The following is a 25,278-nucleotide window of genomic DNA, read 5'->3' on the forward strand; positions in this document are numbered from 1 at the left end:
ACTCGTTCGATCTCTTATAGTCATTGACGTCAAGTTACACGAATTTTTTATGGGGGAAATATAATATCGGTTGGAGGTATACTATATATGAGCAAGGGGTCTGTAGGAAAGTGGGAGTGTTGCATAGCGGAAGATTGTGATGTCAAAAGTACAGTTAAGCGATGGTGTGGATATTTTTCTTTAATTATGGAGTCACATGTCAAGCAGTTCCCTCAAATATCGCCCTCGAAGATTATTCCAATCCCTCACTAGGACTCATAGTATTGCCCGTTAGATATTTTAACCAAATGCCGAAAATTTTACAGAAATGCTATTTAAGTTTAAGTAGTAGTATTATCGCATAGTTTAAATATCTTAGACAAAAATAGCCTTTCTGTAAAATTTTCAACTTCAAAATGTGAAAAATTTATAATAAAAAGTTAATCAATTAACCGATCTTTGCCTGATTAAAGCGCAAATTTGGATCGATTTACCAGACAAAATTATTAAATCTTATTTTACTAAATTAATTTTTAATCGATTTGAAATCGAGTCGAAACTGCGAGCGTTCCGCGGGTTGTTGTCCAGGTTGTAAATCTGGTTGTGTACATTGATAATAGCAATCAGCTGATGAATATTAATCATTGGACAAATACAAAATGAAGAACACAAGCAATTTTAACAGCTGGTCGTTGATCAATTACAGAAAAAAGCTTTTCAATTATAACCTTAATACACTAAATTAAATTGGCTATGCGAAAAGATAATAGATATTGTCCATTCCGACTCTAACTCTCTCACCTTCTCCAGTTTCTTAAATAGTATATCAAAATGTTGCCAAAGTTTTAAGACACATTGATCTAAGTAAACATCAATACTTTTTCACGTCAAACAAAAAGACAAAAGTCAAAGATATGGGACAATATCCACCTGAATATCGAAAACATTAGTGGCCATCAATTCCACCAAATTCGATATTATAATAATCGAACAACCAACTATAATTAATCAATAAGTTGGCATAAACAAACTTATTTCATAGAAAGTTTAAAAGGAGCACTTCATTCTACCACCAAACTAAATTCCTACAGGGTAGCTGCGATATGTCGAAATATTTTATATTTTATACACTTGTTTATAATCACATGTACGATCACACATACACATACACACATATGTAAATATGTAAATAATGGTTAATAAAGCTCAGCAGTGTAATTTCTGGTAATTGTTAAACTGAAACGAATCTTGAAAGGGTCCAAATGTGGAAATGGAAATAAAAGGGTCAAATAATTTAATAAAATTGGAATTTACATGAGTTTGGGTAAAAGCACATATACGTATGGCTGAAAAATATAATGGGCATCTTACGATTAACCGTAAGCCATTATTCATGCTTGCTTAAGATTTTGGAATTGACACAATTCCTACCACAAGCGGAAGAAAAATAAATTTCAACATTTTTGTTTACCAATAGGCAACAAAATTTGTAGTGAAACTTCGAAAAAGGTAACAAACATTAATTTATCAAGCTTTTGTTGCTAGGAATATAGTTGGAAGACATACATAAATGTGCTTTCGAACTTATTAATAGCTTAAGTATTAACTGTAAGAATCGACCAGTTTTTGAGCTGATCAAAGAGCGACCAAAATTTTAGGTTAAAATCAACTTTTTTAAACACTCCACCATTTTGCCAATTCTTGATGTCATTTCGACCGAAGTACTTCGGGCGGACAATATCTTCTAGTGAGATTTTTTTGCTTAGATTTCATACGCTGTGAAGCCAGTATCACTGCAATAGTGGAGGACCTTCTCTAGAGCCATCGAAGATCAGGTGTAACTCCAAAAAAGTTTATTTTTTTATTCAAAAGTTTTACTGCATATTTCTTAATATGTATAAAAATACCCTCAAAACTTTTTAAAAAATAATTAGTGTTTTTTTTTAATTCGAAAAAAATCTCTTCTTTGATAAGTATAACATATAGTATATAAAACACAGAAAGCCAATATGAAAATTCCAAAAAAACTGTGAAAGCTTGAACAAAAAAAAATTTTCAAAAAGCTAAATGTGAAAGCTCTAAAAAAGTTATGAAAGCTCTAAGAAAAATCATCATTTTCAGAAAGCCAATTGTGAAATCTTTTAAATAATTATGAAAGCTCTAACAAAACCCATTTTTTTCAGAACGCTAATAGTGAAAGCTTAAAAAATTTATGTAAGCGCTGAGAAAAAACATCATTTTCAAAAAGCCAATTGTGAAAGCTCTTAAACACTTATGAAAGCTCTATCAAAGACCTTTATTTTCAAAAATTTATTTGTGAAAGTTCCAAAAAAATTATTAATGTTCTAAAAATACCCATTAATTTCCGAAATCCAATTATGAAAGCTCTTGAAAACATATGAAAGCTCTAAGAAAAACCATTATTTTCAGAAAGTCAATTGTGAAAGCTCTAAAAATTTGTGAAAGCTCCAAAAAAAAAATCTTCCAAATTTTGTTTGAAAAAATCTTCAATCTTTTTATAAACACTACCATTTTACTTTTTAGTTTGCGATATTCATTTATAAGCTAGTTAATGCAAACTCCAAAGCGCTTCACACTTCATACTCATATAAAAAAATCCGTTGCCTTCCGCAAAACTTGGCGGTAGAGAAAGTCGACGCGAAACTAACAAATCCCCACCCACACAAGCTTGTAATGAATCGCAGAGCGCCAGAAGTCTATTTACTTTTCCAAATAAATATTATCTCATCCGTGTACTTAACCAGACAATCCAGCCGGCAATCAATCAAAACCCGTTTCAGTCAGGCGCCACCAGCACCATATTTAATAGTAGACCTCACCGCACTTCAACGCAAGTCAAGCAAACATTCCACTCACATTTGCCATTGAACTTTACTGGATACTGGTTACTCGATTCACTTCCGATTTGCTTGTAAACAAAACAGCAACCAAAGTCGACAGTCGACAACAAAGCAGAAACAAGACTTTTGCACATAAAACAAACACAGCTGACAGCTGTCAGTAGGCAATGCTGCTCGCTGCTTGTTGCTGCCGTTGCTGTTGTGTTATGAGCAAGTTAAGTACTTGTAATGCAAACGGCAATACCAGTCGGTATGAGTCTGTATTATTACTTAGCAATGTTGTTAGTTGCTGCCGCTATTATTGCTGTTGTTGCTGGCGTTGGCGTGACGCATTAGTGCGCTTTTGCTGTTGTATAAATGTGGCATGCTGCTGCTGCTTCTTCATGCCAATGTAGTCGCACAAATGTTGACGCGCCCGCGTATGTGTATGTGTGTGTGGTGTTTTGTTGCTGGGCGGCATTGTCATTAGTGTTGGCCCTAAATCAGCCAGGCAGTCAGTTAGTCACCAGTCTGGGAAGCCGCACCAACCTGTCTGCCGGGCCCTAACTCTCACGCTCCCTCGCACGCTCACCTAACAGCGGCTTTGCTCGCGCGCTCATTTTCCTATAGTTGATGGGTGAGCATACCAACCAGCCAGCCAGCCGGTTGGCGAGCCAGTTCGTCACTCCAACAGGCCACCGCCAATTGTTAGGCAACGGCGGCTGCTATTAAGGCAGTAGTTAAGCAGTAGTAGTGGCGGTGTGTGCGGCGGCTTGTTTGTCTGCTTGCCTGCTTGCCTGCCCGGTCATACCAGTCTAACCGCCACGTGCTGCCAAGCACGCTGAACCTGAAACGGAACATCAACAATCAACAACCACTCGGACGGTGGCGGCGACGACGCTGATGACACAAACTTACATCGCTAACACTATCAACAACGTGCTATCAGCCGATCAGCTGTGCGCGCTGACGCTAATAAACAAAACAAACGCTCAACAGCTGATGCGCTCCAGCTGAGCTGGGCTGGGTTGCGCTGGGCAAAGGCAAAGGCAAAAGTACCCCTTTTAATAAGCCATGCATGCGATTGTTTACCCCACTGGGGCAGGGGAAGAGCGGCTAGCGGTCGCTAGGTAGGTACTCTGTGTAAAGTTGTCAGTCAACAATCTGTTTGGGCGGCAAAGTCGGCATCACGTCTCATCATCACCAGCACTTGTGTGTGGCGCGCATGCGTATGCAAAACTCAATCGCGTACACAAATCGCAATGAATGGGCGAGCAAAAAAGCATGCTCGCGAGTTATGAGTGTTGGCACAAAGCTATTAAAACGCGAGCGTGACGATGTGATTGCGATTATTTGCTGGCGTACATTACCTTGTAAATAATATCACGATCACGGTCTTTGCATTTTGAAGATGTTCGGAGCGTTTATTGACTAAAGACTTGGCAAGGTTGCACGAAAGGTCATGCCTGCACGCTTTGATTAACCGCAATAATCAGTTAAGACACATTTAAAAAGAGAGAAATAAAATTGAGTGATTTATTTGAAGGAAATCTTCAAAATTTAAATCATATATTTTACTTTCGAGCTTCAAAAGTCTTCGAAATCTGAACAGACACGATTAGATACTAGCAGAGAACTGCCTCTATTTGACAATATTTGTATGGGTCATAGCAACACCAACCTACGTAGTAAGGAGGCTCATCCTTCAAACTAAAGGACTATAATTCAGTCTTTCAGGCTGAAATGTTGGAACAACAGAAAGCGCCAAGTAGGCTTCTATCATAATCATTATCTTAGTGGAAAAACTAAGCGTTGTCGGTCCATAATTACAGCCTCTTTTCACGAATAGCATTGCACAAACGACACATAGCCCCCAAATGGTATTCTTTGTTGACAGTTTGGCCGTTCGGAAGGAATTCGGAGTGCCCATATTTCGATAATCGAAGAAAACTGTTAACATAACCTTGATTTTTGACCTGCTTTGACATGTTTCTTTCGGCTTCGGTTTCTTTTGCCACGATATTGGGCCGATTGATCGTCCGTTTCCGGGTCGTAAGCATAGTTCCAAGACTTGTTGCCAATAACAACACGTTTCATGACATCCGGGTAAACGGAAAGCATTGTTTCACAGACATTTACGCGAAAGAATTGAGTAACATAGGTCAAAATGATCTTTCGAAATGGTTTTCACTGATCCTTCCGATATTCCAAAGACGCCAGTAAAGATCTCTAACTATTATTCGTCGATTCTCAAGCACCAATTCCTTTACTTTATTGACGTGCTGATCATCAGTTGGTGTTGATCGTTGTTCTCGACTCTCTTTGAATAATTTGTAAAAATCAAAAACACTTGCTGGCGACAAACAATTATCACCGAAGGCCTTTTCATCATTCTTCGAATTTGCTGCCGTGATAACTCGATTGCAAATGAGTCGATCATCATGCCTTATCATATTTCTACCCCATAAGCTGCTCTAGACCATCCAGCTTCTTCAAAACTAAACTTGGTAAAGTATAAACGGCAGAATATAAAGCATGTGCGGAGGATATTGCGACGCTAGAATATTGACAGTGTGAATGCCTTCCCTTCAGTCGATTTTCACAGGATATGTTCCACGACTTCCAAAGTTCCAACTTAAAAGAACCCCAGATCCACTTACGATGCCCAGTTCTGAACTGTATTGAGAGTTGTGGTCATAATACTGCTAATTGTCCGTAGACACCTAGCCGTTATTAAGATGACAATGTCTTCCGCACATGCCGGTATCTTAGAGGCTTTGTATTCCAAGTTCCTTAGCAGTTTATTCACCACTAATATCCATAGCAGCGGACATAGCACTCCATTTTGGCGAATACCTCTACAGACTTCCTTGGTCAGGAAGTTAAGCTTATAGGCCTAACTCTTTTGAGTAGGTTGGGTTGTTTCTACCTGAGTGTGGTACATAGCTGAACTTCATGAATTCCATAAAAATCTCTTTTGCCATGGCTCGGATAGGCAGAGCGCATTCTATAGCATTGCTAGAATGATTCCGTCATTTTTGGGAGTTTTGTATGAGTCTACGTGTGTTCGAGAACGTTTACCGCACTACTCCCTTCATAGCTAGACTTACCGCGTCCTTACAGCCTGGTAAGTGCACACTGACTAGGTCTTCCAATGAGTCCTGGGAGTTGTTCGTCGAGACGGGGTTTTGGGATAATACTTTCCTAAGTCGCGCCACCTCGTTAGTCTTTTTAAATCCACTACAAAATTTTTTCCAGGATTCTCGCGTTGTTCTGCTCACCAACTTCCTGTAGTCTCTTAGAAGATCTTTATATTCATTCCAACAGCCTTTGTTTTCTGCTAGCTTGGTCTTGAAAAGGTCAGGGGTCTCGTCAAGCATCCACTCTACCCACCTTGCGTGGAAAAATTGCAACATATTCGTATACCGTTCATAGTCAAAGCTTCACATTGGCTAAGCAATATTTCGCTTGAACCTAGACATTTTTTATTATCATTTATTTTTTTTATTAAAATATGTTGTAAGTGTTTATTTCATTACAATTTTTTGTATCTTCACATATTGTAAATTATTTTAAAATTCATTGCTGCTTTAATGGTGGCATTACTTCACCGTAATAAACTTAATGATCCGTCAAACATCACTGCCAGCGCCGCTTACACACACGCCAACACACCCAAACAAAAACAAAGAATTTTAACATACACTTCAAATATTGTTGTTGTTGTTTTTTTTTATTATCTTTACAACAAATTTCCCAATTTAACAGTGACCCCCATTACAATGCCATGAAAAATGTGCTGAGCTACACGAAAAAATCATTAACAGCAGACAGAAATGGCAAAACAAAAGACTCAAAACACAAACCCCAGTGCGCAGTGTGCGGCGGCTTATTTCAGCCTAGCAAATGGCATAAACAAAAGTACAGCACAACAACAACAAGCTGCGAAAGCGCAAACTTACAAGCGTTTTCTACAATATTTTCTAAGCGCTGCACATTTTTTATGATTTTAATTACTGAATGTAAGAGTAATTTGCTGTTGTTGTTGTTGCGCCACACAAGCGCACTTACCACGCCAACAACAGCAACAACATAACAGCAATACTTGCAGGCAAATGAAAATCATCAAATAACTTAAACGATTGGCAAAAGAAGTAAAATAACAATAACAATTTACAGTTAAACTAACGAGTAAGCGCTAAAAGCATGCAAACGTGTACCGCCCGCCAGCGCCTCGCCGCGCCGCACACCAACGCTTAGCGCAAATGTGTGCGCGCGCTTTGCGGCCTGCTGGGGCGTTCGTTCCCCCGTCTGGCTGTCTGACCTTTGCGCGGAGAAAACTCACATAGTTGGCGTTTGCATTGCGCGGAGAAAAAAACCCAGCGATTGCATTGCGTTGGCGTTGCCGCGGCAGCCAGTTGTATGCGCGCCAGCTAGCGAGCGCGTCACATTGAATTCCACGCGAAAAAAACTAAATAAAATAAATGGCAAAATGACAGCGCATAACATATAGTAAATGCAATAGACACAACAACAACAGCAACAATAGCGAAAACGTTTTGCAGCCACATTGGCACAGCCTCCGTGCAATAGAAACAACAACAATAGCAAATGCGCACACCAATCTAACAGCGCAATTCGACTGTCTGCCGCAACCGCCTCACCAACGAACAGCCGACATGAATTATTAAGATGCAGCTATGCGCTTAGGCTAGCTAACAACGAACAGCAGACCCCCATGGACCAGGCGCTTGAACAATTGCCGCAAACTTACTGTATTCAAGCGTGCGCGCACACACACACAGAGTAAAGCAAGTATGTGTGCACTGCCCTGGTAGGTGCGCTTTATGTGAATGCAACGTTGAAAAGTTTTTCTTACAACAACGAGACGCCGCCTCCGCCGTCGAGGTCGCCACAATGCTAACAATCAATCGATAGCCGCCATGCTGGAATTTCTATGAATTTTTTCTTTCAATTTCTTTGTTTCTAATCCCCAAGCCACAGTCGCTAGGCGCAGCGCTTTGAAGTTTCGCAGCAAATAGCTTGAAAGCTGCATAAAAGTAACGGGTGAGCGGGCTATGCTTTGTCGATATAAAAAAGTTGTTGAGCATAGGTATATGTTAGTTCTAAGTTAGATTAGAACAAGATAGTTGCATGAAACGCAAATGTGGAGAAGCGTAAGGAGAAGTGTAAGTCATATTATAAGACGACATTAAAATTAAAAGCAAATGAAAATTGACTTTGGATTTCAGCTTCCATCGGTAGTGTGGTCATACGTAAGGTTTTATGAAACACCGAGCACCACAGAGAGTTCTACTACTAATTTTAAGTTAGTAACTTTAGGTTGGAAATATAAAAATAATTTTTTAGAAAAGTACGACAGGCACGAGAGACTATCTTAAATTTTTATAGAGTTCCCATATATTGGGTAGTCAAAAAAGTCTTTTCGTATTTCTAATCAAACTTCAACTTATTTTTTTTATATTTATAATGAACTTTAATGAACCAAAATGTAAAATTTTGGTCGATCACTTTTTTCCATTTTTTCGCTAGAGACGATATTCCTTCAGTGTAAAACTTTTCTGGTTTCTCGGCGAAAAATTGCGACAAGTAATTTTCACAGGCTTCTCTTGAAGCCAACTTTACTCCATTAAAGGAGTTCTGCATTGACTGAAACAAATGGTAGTCCGATGGTAGAAGGTCTGGGCTATATGGTGGATGCATCAAAACTTCCCAGCCAAGCTCATTCAATTTTTTCCGAGTCATCAAAGATGTGTGTGATCTAGTGATGTTCTAATGGAAGACGAAGCCCTTTCTGTTGTCAGTTCTGTCCGGTTTTTACGATTGCTTGCTTCAATCTCATCTGTTGTCGACAGTAAAATATAGAATCAATCGCTCGACCAGGCTGGAGCGACTCGTAGTGGATGATTCCTTTCCAATCAAACCAAACACTCAAAATAACTTTTCGAGGCTCAATCCTGGTTTTACGACCATTTGTTGAGCTTCACCACGCTTGGACCATGATCTTTTTCGCACATTATTGTCGCATTTGATCCACTTTTCGTCTCCTGTTACCATTCGCCACAGAAATGGTTCGATTTCATTTCGTTTCAGCAAAGAATCTCAGATATTAATTTGGTCCATTGAATTTTTCACAAACAACTCATGTGGTACCCAAACATCGAGCTTCCTTTTGCAGCCAGCATTTTTTAAATGGTTCGAAACCGTTTGATGATGAATGTTAAGTTCCTTAGCGATGTCATGGCTGCTAATACGACGGTCCTGGTCAATATTTTCCATAATTTCATCGATAGGTCGACCAGAGCGAGGTGCATCTTTAGCTTCGAAATTTCCAGAACGCGATCGAGCGAACCATTGTTGTGATACACGAACTGATACATCATCGTCTCCGTAAACTTCACAAATTTCATTGGTGGCTTGCGTGGCATTCTTCCCTTTTTATACAAAAATTCCAAAATATAGCGAATTTCTTAATTATTTTCACTCATTTTTGAACAGCTGTTACTTTTTTCAACTTCCCCGAATTTAATTTTTTTTGATTAAATGAAGCGTAATACCATGTTCAGACCGACACTTAATCTTACGATTTCGGCTGTTGAATGGATTATCCCACTAATCTTAAAAATTTATCAAGATTTCGCCATACAAACATGACAGAAATGATTTCAAACTGATCCACGCTAAATCTCTCTGTAACTGGAAATCTTTAATTATCACAGCTATCAATGAATCTAATTTCACCTGAAAATCGACAAAATGCAACCATTATTTCTATTATGTTATGGAAAATATTAAAAAAGACGCCTTTTATTTGAAAATACTATATGACTCTTTCATTTTGAAAATGATTTTCAAAATGACAATAACTGTTTTTTGATCTTTCTAACGGCAGTGAGAACACTGTTGGGTTATGAAATGCTTAAATGTAATCTAATCTTTTAAATTTTCGGTCTGAACATGGTATAAAATCTTATCTTTCGAAACCATATGATATGACACAATGTGTTTGGCAGCACTGGAGATATACGACTGCAACGACATCTATTAACAAAATACGAAAATACTTTTTCGACCACCCAATAAAAAAGTTTTCCATACAAGAATTTGAGTTTGATCGGACTGTAGTGGTCCGATATCAGCGATTCCCACAAATGAGCAGCTTCATGAAGAGAAAAGGGCATATTTCAAAACGATATCTATAAAACTGTAGGATCAGTTTACGTATATACAGGCAGACGTAGAGTTCGAATCAGCGGTCTTTTGTATATATACTTTATAAGGTCTCTGACATTTTCTTCTGTGTGATACGAACTTCGTGGCAAACTTAACGACACACTGTTCAGTGTGTAGAAAGACTATATTTAATAAAGAGAATTTATTTTTTTGCCTCATTATTTGTTACTAACCAAATAACAGTCCAAAATTTCTGAAACCGCAGTTAAGTTCGACTTGATTTCATTTTGGTGGTGTCGCAACCACTGTCGCAGAAATAGTCTCGTTGGCAACGGTAAGGAGCCCCATATGAAGACAAGAACCAACGCCAATAAGGACAGCGCCAAAGCTGAAAAGGCGCGGTTCGCGGGGTGTGTACAAAGTCATAAGACAACCAAAAGCCAACATATAACATGGAGTTGAAAAAGTATTTTCGTGTTTATCTGTTTTCGGCAGAGAGCAAAAAATCTGCAAGCACCTAACGACAATAAAGCAAACATTTTAACAGCAACAATAACAACAAAAAACGCCACAAGCATTGGTAAAAGCCAAAGAGATCTACATATGTGCGTGTGTATGTATTTAGATGTGTAGACAAGACTTTTGGTATATATGCGACGCGAACACAGCATCAGCAACACACCAAAATAACAACAACAAACAAAGTTTTGTGACCAAAGCGATTAACGAAAAAGAGCAAAACTGACAATGATGTTAAAAGGAAAGAGAATACAATGACGATTTTTTCAGCCAACTTTTCAGTTAACTTCAACCACTGGCAACAACAGCGGGCGAAGTGGTGATAATGGAGCTGGTGCTAGTGCTCGTGCAATGCTGATGCTGGCAATGGTGATGGTGGCGGAGGAGGCAATAAGAAATAACATTGCCATGTCTTGCTGATGGCAGTGCATAAAACATAAAATACAAACAACAACAAGAACAAGAAGAAGCATGCAGACAATACAACGAGCAAAGAAATACAGAAAACAAAAATTACAAAATAAAATGGAATATACAAAATAAAAGAGCAACTCAATGCCACGATGTTGAGAAACTGACAACCGATGCGATGAGAAGTGGAAAATGTAGCGAGTTGAATTGGAAATATATAGAAGATTGAGATGAAGAAATTCAAAAAAGGTGTAGACTTAAAGCCATGATAGAGCCACGAGAAGGTAATAAACAAAAACGAATGAGAGAGTACTACAAAAGAGCTAAAGACGAAGCCACAGATCAAGGGAAAATGGCCAAAGACAGTAAAAAACATCGATACAATAACAATAATGGGGCATAAACAAGCGATTCGAACAACAAAAACTAACTGAAGTCAACGAGCAAAAGCAAAAATCTCAACGAACAAACAAACGAAAGACTTAAGTCACAAACGCTGGTATAAATTACAACGAACGAGCGCTGCGCCTACAGGTACAGCGTACAAACAACAACTACACGCGCAAATACTGCACATAGATTGAGAAGAGTGAGCAAGCTGTGATCATGCATTTGCGCTAGAGAGTTGGCGAGAGGTTTCCCAACACAACTTACAGGTACACACAACATAGCATCCACAAGCGACAAAGCGGCCGACAGTGTAAGCAAGCAAGCGAAGTAACGAGTAAACACGTCGAAAGCCAACCAGCTGAGCGCGGCTGCCATAAATATTTGTCGCTTTACGGCCAAAACAACGCTTCAGCTCGAATCCCAGCAGGTAATGCCAAGAGAAAGGAGAAGAAGAAAGAGCGCTCGCACAAAATTTTACCAAAGCAAATAGAGAGAGGTACAGCGCATGCGATGACGTAGCACAAATATAACACGCAAACGCCTGCTAATGTAGTTTGCAGCCAGCCAAAGCAACCAAGGCTCTGTGGCAACACCGACTGGCACGCAATGCTGCCACAAATACAAAGATCAGCACACCGCTGCCACCAAATCAGTCTATAGACTGACTCAAGGCAATTTTTCCGCAGAATAAATACTAACCACTAACCACCTAGCCACCACAATCATAGCACTGTCACAGCGACCTCGCCAGCAGTGGCTGCCAGCATAGCTGTGCAAACTTTGACTTGGCATGCGGACGTCGTGCGCTCCACGCGAATGCAGCGAGTGCGCATTGCCACTTACACACAACACCACACACTAAAGGGGTCGACCCAGGCAACGATCGCGCGGCGCAGACAATCAGCCATGCAACCAATCTGCGCTTGGCCTCTTGCCGTATGACCGAGAGTCTGCACATTCGCAACAAGACAGTTGCCTTCGGCTTTCTTTGCATGGAGTTAGAGGAAAAGTGCTGTGGATAGATGACCAGGCAGGGAGGGAGGTGTAGGAGCAGCTTTGCTACTTGATGTAATGGTTTTCGTGAAATTGAAGCTGCAGCCAGTTGGCTACATGCGAGTGCTATTTGCTGGCGCGTGGGCATCATGCATAAATAGCAATTGTTGGCTGACACAAATGTTTTGAGAGAAATTTGTAGCTTTAACTTGCGAAGTATGTAAGATTTTAATTTATACCACTTTTCCTTTATTTCCAATTTAAGTGAAGAAAACATATTCCATAAGAATCGAGATATAGAAATTTAGCTCTTGGTATGTAAGTTTATATATTCACTGAGTTCGGGTATCTCCTTAACTCTCTGCAAAATTTCATGATGATATCTCGTCAAAAGAAAAACGGTTTTCCATTAAGGTCCTGATTTTTATCGATCAGTTTTTATGACAGCTATACCCTATAAAGTTCCGATATCGGCACCTCCCACATCTGAGTAGGCTTTTGAGGAGAAAATGGCGTGTCACAGACGTCTCCTTGTGGGTGTTACAAACCTTGTACATCCTCTTCAGGTATAAAAAGTCTTGACAATGAGTCGCGGAGAGCTCGACTTTTACTCGTCACTCAATCTGTAAATATATAAGAACAAAACTGTTATAATTTGAGTTCTCAAAAGGGAGCGGATCTTTGCCAGTGGATACAATAAACAGGAATATTTTCGTGGGTTTTTAACAGCAAGTGGTAGGTTAGATTCATCTGGTAGGCTAATAAGCCACGCAAAGACCAGTTTTGGTCGTTTGGTCTAAGAAAACTAGTTCTCCTTTATGATGCCTGCGCTTGACAGACATTTTATCAGACTCTGCGTCCTCACTATCGGTACCTCCTCAAGTGTATCATACGTTGGGGACCGTAGATGCTCTCAGCGTAGTCTTGCCAAAGCGGGATAAGTGCACAAGAAATGCATTGTTTCCCTGGTACCCTGATCCATACATTTCTTACAGTCTTCCACCAGACTATGACCAGTTAGTATTCCCATCATGTTCCTACAGTCTTTTCTATCGAGTACCAATAAGAATTTCGTGTACTTCCGATCTACCATTTTACACATGTCCTTTGGAATTTTGCACCATAGTAGCTCATTCCATCGGGTTTTGATTTTGTTTGCTATACTTTTGTTGAGATCGCCGTATAGACAATGCATGGACTTCCCAATGTTGATCACGTTTTCGGTTGTTAGCCGTACACCATTCTTGGCAATCTCGTCCACTATTTCATTGCCCTCGATGCCTTTGTGGCCTAGCACCCAGGGAAAGTAAAGTTGCCTCTTTCTGGCAACACTTCCTACTATAGCTGTTCTTCCCAGGCACTTCTGGCCGATATACGGTTACGAGGTTACTGCCTTGATTGCTGCTCTGGAATTACCTGCATATGCATTAAAGGCCAGCTCCGCGGCTTTCGCAACAGCAAAGACCTCAGCTTGAAATATCTAACTCTGAAATATCCTAACTCTTTTCAGAATAAGTTAAGACTCTGACCCACCGAAACGCATTGATCAATTTAGTAAACCGAACTGAGATTTATAAAATTTCGATTGCATAAAAATAGCCACACCGAACTAGTTAGTTGGGTATTCAAATTAGCCAAGGAAAATAAGTAAACAATTTTGGATTTCAATTTCGAAAATTGTACCGCTGATTATGACACAAATTAAAATAAGTAAAGATAAACGAAGCGAAAAGCGATAAAAACACGCACAACAAGTGAACAGTAAACCAAAAAAAGGAAAAAGACAAAAAACAATGACAACACACAGAGCACATGATAAACTGGCTCAGAGCAGACTGAAATGTTTGGATTACCACGTTGGCTACTTAGTAGATGGTTGAAATGCAACCTGGGCTTGGCACGAGAGAGGCGCGCCGAAGGAAACGCACCAATCAAGAAACAAGTGGACCCGGTTCAAACTGCCAGAGAATGTTTATCACAGCGACCGGCTTAAGCTGCTGGGCCGTCGTGGTTCACAGCGCGGAGAGCAGGGTAGCCGCAGCTAATCACGAAACTGGTCACCAATACAGCGACAGCAAGGCGTACAGGTAAAAGGCACCAGGCGGTGGGTTGATAAGAAACCAGTAATATCGTTGGCGAGACACTTACCGAGTTCATAAGGCGCAAGTGTTTTGTAGCGTTGGAGCAGGGAGTGGGGAGCGTGGTGCGTCCGTTGGTAAACAAGCATGTAGCGTGCGCGGAACACGCATGCAAAAGTTATTGCCGCTGATTACCGCGCACTATTGTGGTTGGCTTTGTTGTTGCTGGCCGGTGAAGATGTTTGTTATTATTTCTTGGCGTTGTTGGATTGCCGCGTCTGCGTTCGTTTTGTTTTGATTTGCTTTGCATTGCATCGCTTGCGGATTTGTTATGTGAATGACAGTTTTCGCGATTAATCGGTGGCACTGACTTGCGCCATACCATTGCAATGGTGCAAAGATGGTGTTGCATGTGTATATTGCAAGGACAAAAATCAGCGCAGCGCATCGAAGTGTAATGTTGAGCGATGGCATTGTTGTGCAGTAATGGCGCCTGAAGGATTAAGTGAAGCAGCAACGCATGCGCGACTGAACTGTGGGAACGTAGCTTTGGTGGCTGGATTGCGCCTAAGCGTGTGAACGGTAAAAGTATTTTATTGTAAGAAATATTTTTGTGACCAGTAAAGGCGAAATCGTTTATTTTTTAAATTTTTGGCGTAATACCCGATTAGCTTAGAAGGTTGCCACAGTTTGAAAAATTTTAAGCCAAAAATGCAAAATTAAAAATTTATTAATGTAAAACTAACAAAGTGGAGAGGTTTAAAAAGCTACAGCTGAAAATATTTTTTTAAGAGTTGCCATATGGTTCAAAATATTTTCGAAAAGTGTTGCCACCCCAAAATTTGTTAAAAATATTTTTTTAATAGTTGCCATATGGTTCAAATCATTTTCGAAAAGTGTTGCCACCCCAAAATTTGTAAAAAAATAATTTTTAAAGAGTTGCCATATGGAGCAAAATATTTTCTAAAAGTGTTGCCACTCCAAAATTTGTTATAAATAATTTTTTACGGGTTGCCATATGATTCAAAATATTTTCGAAAAGTGTGCCATCCCAAATTTTTTTGTATTTTCTTTATATCTAAAGCAATATTTAATTCCGAGCTACTTTCGATAGAGTTTCCATATATTGATCCATAGTTTAGAAAGACGCAAAATTCTTATTTAAAACGAATACTCATTAACAGTTATTTAACACAGTATTCTCCATAATTGGCCTCCAGCAACCAGAGGTTTGTCAAAAAATATATATTTGAAAATAATACAGGCTTTTCCCTCTCTTTATAGAATTTAACACTTATGACATATATTTTATAAGGAAGTTTCACTTCATTGCGTATAATGTGGGTTGAATACATTATCGAAATAATACAATTAGTATGCCCTGAACCATGTATATTAACTTGGTACACAAATGATCACCATAGCGAGCTGAGTCGACTTAGCCATGTCCGTCTGTCTCCCATCTGTATAAACGCAAACTGTATACTCGTATACCCAAACTGTTCCCTCAGCTTTTGAGATATCGTTTTGATAATTTGTACGCGGCATTTTCTCCTCAAAACGTTACTCATATGTCAGAGCCACTGTTATCAGACACTATAGGGTATAGCTGCCATACAAACTGACCGATAAAAATCAGCACCTTCATGGAAAACCCGTTTTATTTGACGAGATATCTTCACGAAATTTTGCAAGGATTATTGCTCAAAGCAGTGCTTTAATTTTTCAACATATTATTCAGATTGGATAACTATAACATATAGCCCCCATACAAACTGACCGATCAAAATCAAGTCCTTGTATCGAAAATTTTTCTGGTTGCCAAGATATCTTCCCAAAATTTGGTATAGCTTATCGGTCAGGGCAATGCAACAATCTCCAAAAATATTGTTCAGATCGGACTACTATAGCATATAGCTGCCATACAAACTGACCCATCATAAACGAGATAAAGATCGTTTTATATCCTTTAATGCTATAAGAAGCGCACCTGTGAGGGCTGTTATAGCTTCGGTGCAACCGAAGTTGACGGTTTTTTTCTTATTTAAGAATATTTCATGAACTTTTTAGTTTAACGGGTTTCTTTACCAAAGTACCAAAAGTCAATTTTTTTGCCATTTTGCCCAAATCATGTGATGATATTTAGAACAAGACGATATCAGTTCTCATTAATATCGATATAAATCTATATTTTTCAAAGCTTTTAATTGTTGATATTTATAATTATATTATTTCTTGATTTTCCTGCTAATCAATATAGACTCTTACACGTTAAATATCTCTTTTTTCGCTTTACTTACATAATACGCATTTGATTGTAGTTAGCTTGTGAATGTTGTTGTTGTTGTAGGCATTAATATGGTTGACATCGATTTTGTTGCTATTTGTAGTTGTGGCTGCAATTGCTGTATGGTCTTGTTATTGTTGCTATTGTTGCTTTGTGTCAGCAGCTGGCCGGACAGCCACCAATAATTACATTTCTTTGCGTCTATTTGGCACTCAGTTGGCTGGCTATCTCAGCATTTCGGTTCACTAATAGTCGTCTGTGGTGACTGTTGTTGCTGTGTTGTTGTTCGACTGATTGCTTGGTTGTCTAGTTGTCTGGCTGCTTGCCTGTTTATGTGACAGTTTCTGGATTATATTGACTCATAACAAAAACATAAGGAAATCATAACTTTTTCAAAGCACTACCACTTCATTTCATTGCAAGTCTTGCTATGCTTGCATATGTATTTGTGTATGTGTTTGGAATTTTCTTTTATTTTTTATTATATACTAAATAAATTGCTTTTTGTGTATGTATTGGTGTGAGTATTGGCACATAAATTCACTGATTTAATTTCTATTCGTTTCCGGTTAATTTAATAATTTCATTTTTTTTCGCTGCGACTGCAACAAACCGTTGTTGTTATTGTATTTATATATATTTTTACTATTTTTGGTCACTTTCCGCACACTTGTGTAACACTTTCCGTATATTTTTTCAATATTTGCAATTGTTTGCTTTGCCTGCACTTTGTTGTTGTAGAAATTTTATGAATTTTTTAAATTTGTTTTTATTGTTGTTATGCGCGCTGCTGCATTGCAATTGCACTGTAATAAATATAAAACATTTTTTTTATTTCAATTTTATTGCTTTACAGCGCTAATGTCTGCGTATGTGTGCATAAGTGTGTATGTGTGTTTTTCTTTCTTTCAGCTGACAGGAGCGCTGCGACTTTAAGGCCACATTTATTGCAACGAGATTGAAGTAATTTAGTCGTTAAAAATTAATAACATGATGGTTTATATGAAACTGCGAAATTTATTTCGCTTTATAATTCTTCAAAGACGCGGCAAACCCCTGCCTACAAATAGTTAAATGTGCTTACCCACAACCAGCGCCATGCATAGCTACGCCACCCCTCAACGCCACAGCGTTAGCTCAGCTTGCTGCAGACATAAACGCGCAGGCGCATGCGCACTGGCAATCAACAAGCGGCTATGGCCGCGCAAAGCGCACAGGCGGAAGGGTCTGAAACCAATTGCTTTGGCTTGATAGTGTGTTGCACAACACCGCAACAACTACAGGCAAGTAAAAGTCAGCAAAAACAACAACAACAAGCCACACTTCAATCGCCGTTAAATCTTTTGACTCTTTTATTTCTGATTTTATTGTTACCACAATTTTATATGCGTGTTGTTAGTGTTGTTGTAGCGATGTGGTAAGTGTTTGTTATTATGCCTTTTCCTTCACTTCGTTTTTATATTATTACAATTAATTTTATTATTTTTCTCATTTGATTACATTCCGTGTGCTTTTCCATTTAATGATTATTTATTTCGCTTTGCCTTTTTTACCTTGCCACATTTCTGTGAGCCATTTGCATTGCTTTTTACCACATTTTGTTGTAAAGGGTACCTTCACCTTTACTTTACATACCGAAATGGGGAGATATGTAAGTATTTGAAGAGTTCAACGGTGACTTGAACTTTTTCCAACCCTCAAAATATGTAAACAACAAATCAAACACGAAATCAAATAAGAAAATATAAACGGATGGCTAAAATCACCTGAACAATGACTGGTTTGGTGGCAATGACGCAGTGACGCTGACAATGAAGGGCAAAATGTTGATGAGAAAAAAGTACTGTTGCATTACAAAAGAAATGTGGAAGATGAGGGTGATAAGTGGGAGCAATGAAATGAAATGCTAAAGAAGTACTTAAATGATTACATACTAAACAACATATATATACATATATTTATTTATGTACTTAAAAAACACTTCAGAGGTCAAAGTCGTTGAGGAAAAAATATTTAGAAGGAAGTTTTAAAGTCGTGAGAAGCAATAATTCTCGAATTTACACAGAAACAAGTGAGTAATTGAATGTAAAGTAATGTAATTCAATGTAGTCTAAGTTAATATAACCAGTTATTTCTAATGTAACTTATTTAAAAATATATCTCAACTTTTAAAATAATGTAATTATAAGTAATGCAGTTAGTAGTAATGTAAGGGCTGCACAAATAAATGGAATATCGAGCCAAATATCTTAAATAAGCAAAAAAATTGAATTCTGTTAAGGTATTGAAGAGTAATTTTAAGTAATCTAATGTAATGAAAACATTTTTAAACTTTTTAGACAGTTTCGAGCCAAATATGTTACAAAAATTAACAATTTTAGCTTAGAGATTTTCGTTTACAATACTTGAAGTAATCAAAAAATTAAAAGTTTCCTTTTGATAATGAGAAGTAAGGTTACGTAATGTAATATAATCAAAATATTTTTAATATCAATTCGAGCTTAATATTTTAATCATTCATGAAAAATTAAAATTCATTTTGGTAATCAAAAGTAATGCTAATTAATGTGGTGTAATACATATTAAACAATTTCAGCTTAGATATTTTCGTGTCAAATATTTGAAATAATCAAGAAAAATTAGAATTTTCCTTTTATTAATGAGAAGTAATGGTAAGTAATGTAATGTAATCAAGACATTTTTAAATTTTTTTAGACAATTTCAAACCAAATATTTCAACCACTCAAAAAAAATTTAATTAAGTTTTGGTAATCCAGTAATGTCATGTAATCAAACAATTTATATATTTTTTTAGATAATTTCAAGCCAAATATTTAAAGTTTTTAAGACTTTTTCAAATTCAAAAGTTTAAATTAGTCAGTAATCCAGTCAGCAATGTAATGTAATCAAATAATTTTTTAAAATTATTAGACATCTTCGAGTCAAATATTTGAATCAATCCAGAAAAATTAAAATTAATTTTGGTAATCAAAAGTAATGCTAAGTAATGTAGTGTAATTAAAGCATTTTTACAACTTTTTATACAATTTCGAGCTGAATATTTGAACTATTCAAGAAAAATTTTAATTACTTTCAGTAATCCAAAGTAATGTAATGCATTAAAAATATTTTTTTTAAGTCAAATATTTGGGGTTAACAAGAAAAATTGAATTCCGGTTTTGAAATCAACCGTAACGCTAAAATATGTAATGTAATGCTATGTAAGTAATTTAAAATTAGATTAAATTAGTGATATTTAAGATGCAATAATTAGTTAAATACTTAAAGTAGTGCAAGAGTAATACAATCTGCTTATATAAAATACACACACACATATATTATTCTACTACGCATACTTGAAGCGTTTATAATTTAACTAGGGATATTTTTAGTTTTCTTTTTTAAATAGCCTTATTCCAAGTAGCCACTTTCTTTAGTACAGACGACTTCCGCTTTTATTTAATGAAAATTCGAGTAATTTAAAGTCAATTCGCATGACGCTGTCCCACATACTATCTACCTCATATATTCTTCTTCAGTCTGCAATCATTACAATCTAAATACTAAATACAAATATATGTATGTATTACTCGTATTCCCATCATTGTTTATTTCATGTTTTTTGTTTGGTTTCTTGTGCGGCTGATTTTTGCTGTTTCTTCATTCTCTTGTAGTGGTTTTTCTGGTTGCTAACTGATGAACTACACGACTGTGTTAGCTCATCGGGCTTGCTATGTGTTTGTTGTTGTTTTACTTGTTTTCGTTATTATTAATTTTGTTATTGTCATATCAGCTGTTTTCATCGCTTAAAATGCGCCAAAAATGCTAGTTTTGTGGGATTTCCGCGCTAATTTTTAAACATTAGTAATTTTTGTATTTCCGTTATATCTAGTTGCGGCATTTTTTGAGACAAGTGCAAGTCGAGTGTAAATGTACAGAAATATGGTTTATGACGTAAGTGAAATAGTTTTTTATATATATTTTATTTCAAAAGTCTTCGACATAATTTTTTATTTTGATTTATGGTCTTAATCATCAGTATTTTTATCTAAATAAGTGTATATATGTATGTGGCGTTTGAGACTTTGCAACTGAAAATCATTCGAAATTCGTAGAATTCCAGCTTAGAAAATATAAGAAATAGACCACAATTGACGGTGACGGAACGCCTAGTAATTTACTTTTATAATGTTATTATTCATATTCTAAATTGAGATCATGAGCGAAAATCGATAAAATTTGCTTTCACTTTTATGAGACATGAATAAGACTTTAAAGTGGTGACTTGTTGAAGAGCACAACTTAAACGGGTGATAAAATTGTGTTCTTATTGTTCTCTACAAAACTTGTTTGGTGGATTAGTTGATTTGCATATGTATAATATATGTTTGTCCCACTGATATACATATATTTCTTACAGGTCTTGACATATTAATGAATCGTTGTTTATTGAGAAACTTTTGCAGAATCCATCAGTAAGATCTTATGATATTTTGAGTAAGTACTGTTCAGTCCAAACTAACTCTTTTTGCACTTTCCTTATTATACCCTGAACGAAATTTGTAGAATCGCGTACGTCGAAGACCCCATAAAGTATATAAGTATTTAGATACACATATTGGGTAGTCGAAAAAGTCATTTCGTATTTTGTCAATAGATGTCGTTGCAGTCGTAATCTCCAGTGCTAACAATCATATTCTGTCATATAGTGATGGAAAGGTGATGTTTTAAGCTTCATTTAACAAAAAAATAATCAAATTCGGGGAAGTTGAAAAAAGGTTACAGCTGTTCAAATATGAAGAAATTCGCAATATTTTGAAATTTTTGTATAAAAAAGCGAAGAATGCCACGCAAGCCACCAATGAAATTTGTGAAGTTTATGGAGACGATGCTGTATCAGTTTGTGTAGCACAACAATGGTTCGCTCACTTCCGTTCTGAAAATTTCGAAGTGAAAGATGCACCTTGCTCTGGTCACCCTATCGTTGAAAAGTCGATAAATTATGGAAAACATTCTTCAGGTCCGTCAAATAAGCAGCCATGACATCGCTAAGGAACTTAGCATTCATTATCAAACGGTTTTGAACAATTTAAAAACGGCTGACAACAAAAAGAAGCTCGATGTTTGAGTACCATTTGAATTGTCTATAGAAAAATTCAATGGGCCAAATTAATATCTGAGGTTCTTTGCTGAAACGAAATGATATCGAACCATTTCTGTGGCGAATGGTAATAGGAGACGAAAAGTGGATCAAATGCGACAATATTGTACGAAAAAGATTATGGTCCAGGCGTGATGAGGCTCAACAAATGCTCGCAAAGCCAGAATTGACGCCTCGAAAGGTTATGCTGAGTGTTTGGTGGGATTGGAAAGGCAGCTCCATATGAGCTGCTCCAGCTTGGTCGAACGATTGATTCTACATTTTACCTTAAAAAACTGATGAGATTGAAGCAAGAAATCGAAAAGGAAAACGGCCTGAACTGATCAACAGAAAGGGCTACGTCTTCCACCAGGACAACGCTAGACCACACACACCTCTAATGACTCGACAAAAACTGGGAGAGCTTGGCTGGGAAGTTTTGATGCATCATATTTGGTTCATTAAAGTTCATTATAAATATAAAAAAAAAATAAGTTGAAGTTTGATCAGAAATACGAAAAGACTTTTTCGACTACCCAATAAATATTATTAAAATAGTTATTCTATAATAATAAAATAAAGTATGATCAATTTCTTAGAAATTCTATACACATAAAATATATGCAATATAAATCTGGCAACACTATTTAGCTACAAGCATAAAAAGTTATAATTTTCAAAATTGTTTAAATTTTGTTGGAAAGTAAACAAGTAAGAGTGTCTTATTGCGAATAAGCATGATAAAATGAAGAGGGTAAGCGCTATTAATATATTTTTTGTAATTCGCAACGCTTTTGGCTAAGCAAATATTTATTTATAGATGCGAATAAGAATATGAGTTCAACGCTTAGCCAGAAGCGCCCAATAATTTCACCAATTTCTTTGCACAAATTTTTGCCTTTTTGTTTTTGCAAATATTTTTTAATATTGATTTTACTTTTACAGAGAGCCTTTCGCCCGCTGGTGTTGACTTTTTATTCTGTTTTCATTTCCAATTTATTGTTTGTGATCTGACTAAGAAAAAAGCGCGTCTTTGCTAATTAACACTTTTTTGAACACAGCGCTCCCGCACGCATACACACGCACGCAGACGCATACACAGACAGGCGCGTTTAATCAACTCCAATGGGTTTTACGTTACAAACACTAGCGTATACCTATACACACGCCTCACGTTATTAGTACGTAGCTATATATTGCTGTTTGTGTGTGTGTGTGTGTATGTGTATACTGGTTGGCAATATCGACTCACATCACTGCACCAACACAACGACACGTGAATGGGAAGACACGAGAAGCGCGCGCCGCGCGTCTTTTACACAAAACACTGTTGGCATTCTGTTGTTGGCGAATTTGCACTGCGGCACAACAATAATAACAACAACTTTGACGTTAAACGCGCTGTACACGGATACATTACAGTGTATATATTATTCTTTTCTTTACTTTTTTTAATTGATTATTTTATATTTTCCACTCGAATGTGTGGCAGCCACGCGCGCCTTCAGCAAACGCCAACAAAACAAAGTTTGATTTAATTTTGGTAAAATTTTTGTATTTAATGAAAATCACAAACTCCAGTTGGCTACACGCGTTTGAAAAGGCACAATTAAATCACTTTTGAAGCACAATAATAATTTTCGAAAATTTTTCACACAAATCAACACAAATAATTTATGCTCGTTTTTCGCCTTCGCTTTGCGCTTGTTGTAATTTTTAATGATTTGCAGCTAAATCACTCACTGGCTCACTGCCGCAACGTTGCGTGGCATATTTCATGTAGAAATATTTGATTTCTTGTATATTTTATTTGAGGAAAAATTCTTGTGAATTTGTTTGCTCGATCGAAAACAAAAAATATCACGTCTCGAACTCGACTATTATTTTGTGTGTGCTGTGATGTGGAGTGTGTTGGAGTGGAGTGGTGCGGTTGGTGCCCAAAAGGTGTACAAACCACATAAACGAGCGAATGAGGCAACAAACGAGTGAACGAGCGAATCTACAAAGCGGACACTAAGGCAGTCAGTCAGCCAACCAGCGACCTAGCGAATTAGCCACCGAAAACCAGCGATAGAGTGCGAGCGCACAGTCCACACAGATGCAGGCGCTGTGGCGTGTAATCTCAGCTCACGCGTGTGCCTCTCTTGCTCAACAACAACTACGACAAACACAGCAATACTTATGAGTTAGTTGCGAGAACCGACTACCTGTGCCGCGCTGTTACCTGTCTGCCCGCCGACGCCTACAAGTGCAGTGTACGTGTACCGAAAGCGGAGCGTATGCACGAGAGCGCGCACTCACACAAGCACGCTGTACGCTCTGAAACACCTGTAGCGCAAGCGTTTGCACCGATGTGTGTGTGAGAGCGCGCGCTTTGTGGAAAGTGTCTGAAAAGGTAATTTGCTTTTTATGGTTTCATCTCTGTAACGCACACAAGCGCGCGCGTTACACATACACGCGCAAGCGCGCATTAACGCTACCCTCCTGTGGTGTTGCTCATTTCGTTCATTAATGTATCTGTGTGTAATAAAATCATCGATTGTTTTATTATGTTTGTGTGTGCGCAGGTACTTTTTTCACATGCATGCAACGTGGGAGCGGTGCGCGCGGTGTTGGCGGCAGTGTCTGGCGAGCGCGCAACCGTCGGCGGTTTCAGCGCACTAAACCAAAGATTCAAGTCACAAACTTAACGCTGCGCACACGTTTTTACCCTCACTAGCTTGATTGCTTCGCTTGTTCGGGTGCTGTGCTATTGAGGTTTTGTAGCTACAGTGGGACGTGGTTGAGATTTAATATGCAATTAGAGTGTTTAAATATTTTTTTGAAATAAATGCAAAAACAATTTTTTTTTTCAAAAAATTATAAATATTTTTGCTATAATTTATTAAAATTTTGCTCAAGTAGTGTTTTCATGTTTTTTATTGGGTAGTCGAAAAAGACTTTCCGTCTTTCCAATCAAACTTCAATTTATTTTTGTATCTGTCATAATTATTGACATAACAGCAATATTGGTTCGCATTAAAGATATGTGTTATTTCTTATAAACCTGATGAGAATTATAAAAGTGGGCTTAATGAAAAAAACCGTTTTTTTATTACTTCAATAAAAAAATTTCCAGTGGTTGGTGAAGTGCATCAATGAAGAAATACTCTACAAAATTAGTCACTATTTTTATTATAATTTTCCTTTCGTTTGAAATTTCAAAAATTTTATTTATTTAATTTAATTTTCGGCGTAATCAACACACTGTGCTTAACAATTACCCACAGCACTCCCTCTAACTGAATACCGCTTGAAACCACCAAAAGTACCGACATTCAATTTCAAATTCGATTCATATCGGGACGGTGGTTGGTGATGGCGCAGCAGCAGCAGCAGTGATGGCGACGACTCACACTCCCACCGTCACCAAAGGAGCGTAGCGCTCAGCCGCAACCAGCCGCGCCA

The 25,278-nt window shown here is 37.6% G+C and overlaps 1 protein-coding gene across 4 annotated transcripts in view; it reads right to left on the bottom strand.

The window, feature by feature from the left end:
- LOC126755255 (protein grainyhead) overlaps positions 1-25,278 on the bottom strand; it is a 295,720-nt gene that overhangs the window by 232,728 nt on the left and 37,714 nt on the right. The window contains exon 1 of one of the 4 annotated variants that reach the window (XM_050467679.1): positions 16,705-17,491. The exons of the other annotated variants lie outside the window; for them this stretch is intronic. The gene's annotated coding sequence lies outside the window, so the exon portion shown is untranslated. Of the gene's footprint in view, positions 1-16,704; positions 17,492-25,278 lie in introns of those variants that run through there. 4 annotated transcript variants of the gene reach the window in all.

The sequence above is a fragment of the Bactrocera neohumeralis genome, chromosome 4, assembly GCF_024586455.1.
Source record: "Bactrocera neohumeralis isolate Rockhampton chromosome 4, APGP_CSIRO_Bneo_wtdbg2-racon-allhic-juicebox.fasta_v2, whole genome shotgun sequence".
NCBI classification, from domain to species: domain Eukaryota; kingdom Metazoa; phylum Arthropoda; class Insecta; order Diptera; family Tephritidae; genus Bactrocera; species Bactrocera neohumeralis.